The sequence below is a fragment of the Arachis hypogaea genome, chromosome 19, assembly GCF_003086295.3.
Source record: "Arachis hypogaea cultivar Tifrunner chromosome 19, arahy.Tifrunner.gnm2.J5K5, whole genome shotgun sequence".
In the NCBI taxonomy this organism is placed as follows: Eukaryota; Viridiplantae; Streptophyta; class Magnoliopsida; order Fabales; family Fabaceae; genus Arachis; species Arachis hypogaea.
In genome coordinates this window covers 60,217,983-60,224,011 of record NC_092054.1, presented here as the reverse complement: position 1 = coordinate 60,224,011, position 6,029 = coordinate 60,217,983, and the positions used below count along the sequence as shown (strand labels likewise).

At 42.2% G+C, this 6,029-nt stretch overlaps 1 non-coding gene across 1 annotated transcript; it reads right to left on the bottom strand.

The window, feature by feature from the left end:
• Positions 1-558: 558 nt before the first annotated feature.
• On the bottom strand, positions 559-665 carry LOC112780806 (small nucleolar RNA R71). The gene has a single exon (XR_003191620.1). It is a non-coding gene; the product is annotated as a small nucleolar RNA R71 (small nucleolar RNA).
• Positions 666-6,029: the final 5,364 nt, after the last annotated feature.

Here is a 6,029-nt window from a genome sequence, read left to right as displayed (position 1 = left end):
TCTTTTGATTCTGAACCTGAGAGGACCTTCCTTAGATTAAAGAGGAAAGCAAGAGGAAAGAGAGTTGTTGGTGCTGAGAAAGAGGAAGAGTACTTTGAACCAGACATGGATGAGAATATGAAGAATCATTATGAAGAAGAAGCTCACAACCATGGCAGAGAAGGTCCAGTGCATCATGCTGAGCAAGAGAGAAGAGTTCTGGGATCTTACATAAATCCAAACCCAGGAAACTGTGGAAGTAGCATCCAAAAGCCAACCATACATGCCAATAACTTTGAACTAAAGCCACAGCTCATCACCCTTGTTCAGAACAACTGTTCATTCGGAGGAAGTGTCTAAGAAGACCCCAATCAACATCTAACCACATTCCTAAGGATATGTGATATTGTGAAGTCTAATGGTGTTCATCCTGACACCTATAGACTGCTTCTGTTTCCCTTCTCACTCAAGGACAAAGCATCTAAATGGCTGGAATCCTTCCCGAAGGAGAGTTTAACAACCTGGGAAGATGTGGTGAACAAATTCTTAACGAGATTCTATCCTCCTCAAAGAATCAACAGGTTGAGAGCTGAGGTACAAACCTTCAGGCAACAAGATGGTGAGACTCTATATGAAGCATGGGAGAGGTTTAAGGACTTGACAAGAAGGTGCCCGCCAGATATGTTCAATGAATGGGTGCAGTTACACATTTTCTATGAAGGTATTTCTTATGAATCAAAGAAGGTAGTAGACCACTCATCCGGGGGATCTCTGAACAAGAAGAAGACCATTGTAGAAGCCATAGATGTCATTGAGACTGTAGCAGAGAATGACTACTTCTATGCCTCTGAAAGAGGAAATACTAGAGGAGTGATGGAGCTAAACAACATGGATGCATTGCTGGCCCAGAACAAGATGATTACCAAGAAGTTGGCTGACCTTACCAAGAAGATGGAGAGGAACCAAGTAGCAGCAATCACCACCTCATCAGCAGCTCAAGAAAGAGTGAATGCAGAAGCAGAGGGTGATCAAGAACAAGCCAACTACATTGGAAACTCACCTAGGCAAAACCATGATCCATACTCCAAAACTTATAATCCTGCTTGGAGGAACCACCCAACCTTTGGGTGGAGAAATCAACAAGATCAAGGCCAAGATCAGAGATGTCACAACCCCAATAATAATACAGTTCACCAACAGTCCACACAGAGATCATATCAGCACCCACCTAACAACACCTCTCAACATCCATATCAAAACCAAAATAGCCCTCCTCATCCCTCCAATCTCAACTCACCATCATCCGAAGATAGACTCTCAAGGATCGAAACTCTACTTGAACGTATATGCAAAGAAGTTCAAGACAGTAAAATATTCCGAGAGGAAGTGCGGTCCAATATGCAGAATCAAAATGCTGCCATCAAGAAACTTGAGACACAAATTGGCTACTTATTCAAGCAAGTTCCCAGCCATAACCTGTGCAGTAACACTGATTCAAACCTAAGGGAGGAATGCTAGGCCATCACCCTCAGAAGTGGGAAGGAATTGAAGGAAACTCCCAAGAAACCACAAGAGAAGAACTCAAATGAAGGGGAAGAGGAACGAGATGAAGTCCAAATTCCCACTCCCAATTCACAGCAAAAAGGAGAAATGGTGAAGCGAGACGTTCCAAAAGCTCCATACCCTCAGCAATTGAAAAAGAAGGGGGATGACAACCAATTCTCAAGATTTTTAGAAATCTTCAAGAAACTACAGATTAACATACCCTTTGCTGAAGCAATAGAGAAAATGCCGCTCTATGCCAAGTTTGTGAAAGAATTAATGACCAAGAAGAGAAGCTGGAAGAGCAACGAAACTGTGATACTAATCGAAGAATGTAGTGCCATCATTCAGCACAAACTACCCTAGAAATTGAAGGATCCTGGAAGCTTCCAGATTCCTTGTATTATAGGGGAAATCACAGTGGAGAAGGCTCTATGTGACTTAAGAGCCAGCATAAATCTGATGTCCGTAGCTATGATGAGAAAAATGAGGATTGAGGAGGCCAAGCCAACAAAAATGGCCCTACAACTAGCAGACCGATCATTCAAGTTTCCTCATAGCATAGTAGAAGACTTGCTGGTGAAGGTAGGAGATTTTATCTTCCCAGCAGACTTTGTAGTGTTGGACATGAAGGAGGAAGCCAAGGCCTCCATCATTCTGGGAAGACAATTCTTGGCCACTGTTGGAGCTATCATTGATGTCCAAAAAGGTGAACTTACCCTGAGACTATACAATAAGAAGATGACATTCAATGTGTTCAAGGCCATGAGCTACCCACAAGAACCATTGAGAGAATGTATGAGGTTGGATTCACTGGAAGATGCAGTACAAGAGATTTTTGAAGAAGAAAAACTTGAAGGGTTAACAGAAGAGGAATCAGCATCTAGCGAAGAGGCTGCAACAGCGGAAATTCATGTTCAGGGTGCACCAGAGGAGGAGAATGAAAGAAAAGAAGCACCCAAACTCGAACTCAAAGCACTGCCACCCACTCTCAAGTATGCATATTTAGGAGAGAATGAAAGTTACCCAGTGATCATAAACTCAGCCCTCAACCAAGATCAAGAGGATGAATTACTCCAAGTATTGCAAAAGCATAAGGACGCTATTAGATGGACCCTCGCTGACTTGAAGGGAATCAGTTCGGCCATATGCATGCATAAGATACTTCTGGAAGATGATGCCAAACCATCCATCTAGCCCCAAAGGAGGCTAAATCCAGTCATGAAAGAAGTGGTACAGAAGGAAGTCATGAAGCTTTGGCAAGGAGGGGTGATCTACCCAATTTCGGATAGCCCATGGGTCAGCCCCGTCCAAGTAGTCCCCAAGAAAGGAGGAATCATTGTAGTACCCCCAATGAGAGGAACGAACTCATTCCTACGAGGACCGTCACAGGATAGCGGATGTGCATAGACTACAGAAAACTAAATGAAGCTACAAGAAAAGATCATTTCCCCCTTCCTTTCATGGATCAGATGCTGGAAAGACTTACAGGACATGCATATTACTGTTTTCTCGATGGTTATTCAGGATATAACCAAATAGTGGTTGATCCGAGAGACCAAGAGAAAACCTCATTCACTTGCCCATATCGAGTGTTTGCCTATAGGCGCATGCCATTTGGGCTATGTAATGCACCTGTAACTTTCCAACGCTGCATGCTCTCTATTTTCTCAGACATGATAGAAAAATTCATTGAAGTCTTTATGGATGACTTTTCAGTATTCAGAGATTCCTTTCCTAATTGCCTAAATCACCTGGCCCTGGTATTAAAAAGATGTCAAGAGACCAACTCGGTCTTGAACTGGGAGAAATGTCACTTTGTGGTGACAGGAGGAATAGTTCTTGGCCATAAGGTTTCTAACCAAGGCATTGAGGTAGACAGAGCTAAGGTAGAACTCATTGAAAAATTACCCCCACCAAGTGATGTCAAGGCAATTAGGAGCTTTTTAGGGAATGCTGGCTTTTACAGAAGGTTTATTAAAGATTTTTCAAAGATAGCCAAGCCCTTAACCAATCTCCTTGTATCTGATACACCATTTGTCTTTAATGAAAAATGCATGCTAGCATTTGAAAACTTGAAAAAGAGGCTGTCCTCTGCCCTTATCATTTCCCCACCTGATTGGAACTTACCATTTGAACTGATGTGTGATGCATCTGATTTTGCAGTTGGGGCAGTGTTAGGACAGAGGAAAGATAACTTGGTCCATGTGATATACTATGCCAGCAAAGTCCTTAATGACACTCAAAGAAATTATACCACTACTGAAAAAGAATTGCTGGCAATAGTTTTTGCATTTGACAAGTTTAGATCATACCTCATTGGTGCCAAAGTGATCGTTTTCACAGATCACACAACACTTAAATATTTTTTTGCCAAGCAAGAATCAAAACCAAGACTAATAAGATGGATCTTGTTGTTGTAGGAATTCAATATTGAAATTAGAGACAAGAAAGGGGTGGAGAACAAAGTAGCAGATCACCTATCCAGAATCCCTCATGATAAAGAAGGAACACATGATACAAGTGTAAATGAGTTCTTCCCAGATGAGCAGTTGATAACGGTTCACAGAGCACCCTGGTTTGCAGATATTGCCAATTTCAAGGCAACTGGGGCTTTACCTCCAGAAATCAACAAACATCAAAAAAGAAAGCTCATCAATGATGCGAAGTATTTTGTTTGGGATGAACCATACCTATTCAAGAAGTGTTCAGATGGAATCCTTAGAAGATGTGTTTTAGAAGAAGAGGGAAGAGAGGTCTTATGGAACTGCCATGGCTCGTGCTATGGAGGCCACTTTGGAGGGGAAAGAACTGCAGCCAAGGTGTTACAAAGCGGATTCTTTTGGCCCACCCTTTTCAAGGATGCCAAGGAAGTAGCAAAGAACTGCAATGAATGCCAAAGAGCTGGAAACCTACTCAAAAGAAATGAGATGTCACAGAATTTCATCTTAGAGCTGGAACTGTTTGATGTATGGAGAATCGATTTCATGGGACCATTTCCAACCTCATATTCAAACAAGTATATCCTAGTAGCAGTGGATTACATTTCCAAGTGGGTAGAGGCCATTGCAACCCCAACAAATGATAACAAGGTGGTCATGAACTTCCTCAGAAAGAATATCTTTAGCCGGTTCAGAGTCCCACGAGCGCTCATCAGTGATGCAGGGAGCCATTTTTGTAACAGACCACTAGAAGCTCTTCTCCTACGATACGGGGTAAAGCACAAGGTTGCCACACCTTACCACCCCCAAACAAGTGGACAAACCGAGATATCTAACAAAGAGTTAAAAAGGATTCTGGAAAAGACTGTTGGAGCATCAAGAAAAGACTGGTCGAAGAAGTTAGATGATGCTCTTTGGGCATACAGAACGGCATTCAAAACACCAATCGGGATGTCCCCATATCAACTGGTGTATGGAAAGGCCTGTCATTTACCATTGGAGCTTGAACACAAAGCCTTCTGGGCTCTCAAGCTACTAAATTTTGATAGCCTTGTCGCTGGTGAAAAAAGAGTCTTGCAGCTGCAGGAAATAGAGGAGTTTAGATCTCAAGCCTATGAAAATGCCAAGATCTATAAAGAAAAGGCAAAGAGAAGACATGACCTCAATCTGACACCCAGAAGCTTCAAAAAAGGACAGCAAGTGCTCCTCTACAACTCCAAATTGAGACTTTTCCCTGGAAAACTCAAATCAAGGTGGTCTGGACCCTTTCTTGTCACAAAGGTCTCGCCGTATGGACACATAGAAATCATGGAGGAAAGCTCAAGGAGGACTTTCACTGTGAACGGACAAAGGCTCAAGCATTACATGGGCAACATGGGGGAAAGCCCCAAAGTGAAATATCATCTCAACTGATGGAGAAATCGTCGAGCTAGCGACGCTAAAAGAGCACTTTGTTGGGACGCAAACCAACCTAAGGTAGTTTCCTTTTTCATGATCATTTCAATAAAAGTTACAAGTAGTTTGCCCTGTATTGCGAGGAGCTAAGTTTGGTGTTGCACACCAAAACGATCCAAGAGTGAATGTGTAATTCTAAGTTTGGTGTTCCACCAAAAATTTCAGTTAGAATCACACTACACCTCTTCAAGAGCAGATTACTAGCCCCAACCAATCAGGGAAACCACTTGACAAGAGTTTAGTTTCTAGTTTATAGTCGTTTTAGTAATAAAAGCACATAAGGTTCTCTGCATGTATTCAATCTGTTGCATTAAGCAAGGAACTAAGTTTGGTGTTCACACACCAAATCAGGTTCAGAAATTCACAAGCATACATGCATGCTAACTATTTCTCAAGTGCTTTGGGAACAAGCAACTTCCAATAACTTTGCAGGAATTCAATCAAATCTTCAGGAAAAACGGTGCACCATCATCCAAGGAGGCGAAGAAGGATGCAAAAGCTATGGACGATGACAACAAAGGGATGGCTAGAAGTCACCACCAAAAGGTTGTATTGTTACTTGATTCCATATGCTTGGAAATGCCCAAATTAGAAGTCTGAATGTATCCCTGA